A 2,099-nucleotide genomic window follows, 5' to 3' on the forward strand; every position below is an offset into this window, starting at 1 on the left:
TATTTCTCTCTTCTGTGGCTTAGTTGGTAGACTCGAACTGACAGACTTGGGTTAGGAGCACAAACTCTCTATCCATCCACTAGACAACCACAGAGAGCTACCTTCACAGACTACAGTAGAGCATAAACATCACTTTTATATATGCTAGGAAACAACAGCAACAACAAAAAAAAAAATCTAAATGCCTTACTTTATTGTGATGCTTGATTTATCGCAGTGGTCTAGTACAAAGCCTGCGATATCTGTATATCAAGTATACTGTAATTTGATTTTATTTTTTTGCTCAATGATAAACTGTAACTATATCCTCATACTTTAAAAAATTCTTCTGCTATATTGATTTTGACAGCTGCGTCATATTTCTGTATAGTCAGAGGTGTCATCATTTGTTTAAAAGTGGACCTTGAGGTTATGTCCCATGTTCACCAGTATTAATCAGGCTTGCCTCTGTGAAATGGAAAACTCTGCATTTTTAACTCAGAGTAAAAATTAGAAGCCAATTTCTATTATAAGAGTGCTTCTTAGTCTTTAATGAGCATTCTGATGACCTGAAGATCTTGTTGAAATGGAAATTCTGATCTGGTGAGGCTGTACTGGAGCCTGAAAGGCCGCATTCTGTCAAGTTTCCAAGTGATTCCGAAACCACACATTGTACTTAAAAACTCAAAAGTCTCCAGTTTCCCTCTACACACACACACACACACACAGAGAGAGAGAGAGACAGAGACAGAGACAGAGACTGTTGCTATGTAAGCAAGGAACTCCAGTCTGTTCCACAAGATGGGGTTTGTTAAAGTTGTCAAGAATAAGGCCTTCTTCAAGAAATACCAAGTGAAATTTAGGACACAACGTGAAGATAAAACTAATTACTATGCTCATAACTTCTTGGCAATCCAGGATAAAAATAAGTACAACACACCTAAATATAGGATGATAGTTCACATAACCAACAGAGGTATAATTTGCCAGATTGCTTATGTCCGTAGAGAAGGGGATATGATAGTCTGCGCAGCCTATGCTCATGAACTTCCAAAATGTGGTATGAAAGTTGGCCTGACAAATGATGCTGCAGCATATTGTGCTGGCCTGCTGCTGATCTGCAGGCTTCACAATAGGTTTGGCACGGATAGGATCTAGGAAGGCCAAGTGGAGGTAACTGGAGATGACGAATACAATGTGGAAAGCACTGATGATAAACCAGGTGCCTTCACCTGCTATTTGGATGCAGGCCTTGCCAGAACTACCACAGGAAATAAAGTGTTGGGGCTCTGAGGGGAGCTGTGCATGGAGACTTGTCTATTCCTCACAGTACCAAGCGATGCCCTGGTCATGATTCAGAAAATAAGGAATTCAATGCGGAAGGACATTAGAAACACATACTAGGTCTGAATGTTGTGAATTATATGTGTTACTTAATGGAAGAAGATGAAGACGCTTATAAGAAACAGTTTTCTCAGTACATAAAGAACAACGTAGCTCCAGGCATGATGGAGGAGATGCATGAAGAAAGCAGACGCTGCCACACCAGAGAATCCAGCCTATGAGAAGAAGCCTAAGAAAGATGTTAAAAAGAAGTGGAATTGCCCTAAAATATCCCTTGCCAGAAGAAAGATCGAGTAACTTAGAAGAAAGCAAGCTTTCTCAAAGCTCAGGAGTGGGCTGCTGAAAATGAAACCAATTTTCTGTGAAAATTTTTCAGATAAAGACAATAAACTTATTGTTCAAGCAGCTCCTCCCTACCCCCCAGAAAAGTCTAGTTTTGTTCTGTGGGATTTTACCTTAAAGGAAATGAAATAAAAACCTAGAAAACATAATCTATAGGAGCAGCTCTCAGTATTACTGTGCTATACCTTAAAATGTCAGTTTATGGCAAAATAATTGGTGGCAAATAATTATTATCTGCAAACATTCATTTATAATTCTATTAATTAAAGATTAATGATATTAACCTGCATGGTTACCTTGATGTTGTAAGTATCCTCCTTGGCTGGGCTTTTGGAGGACCTGTCCACAGGAGTCTCTCAAATGTGGACATCATCCACCATGTGGAAGAAAGGCTGAGAGAGCTCCAGGGATCCGCAATAAAGAAGAGCTCAGAT

The 2,099-nt window shown here is 39.4% G+C and overlaps 1 pseudogene; it reads left to right on the forward strand.

Moving 5' to 3' along the window:
• Positions 1-771: 771 nt before the first annotated feature.
• Positions 772-1,688, forward strand: LOC102844404 (annotated as a pseudogene).
• Positions 1,689-2,099: the final 411 nt, after the last annotated feature.

This window comes from Elephantulus edwardii, unplaced genomic scaffold (genome assembly GCF_000299155.1).
Source record: "Elephantulus edwardii isolate Elephantulus edwardi_28Jun2011 unplaced genomic scaffold, EleEdw1.0 scaffold00017, whole genome shotgun sequence".
Taxonomy (NCBI): Eukaryota; Metazoa; Chordata; class Mammalia; order Macroscelidea; family Macroscelididae; genus Elephantulus; species Elephantulus edwardii.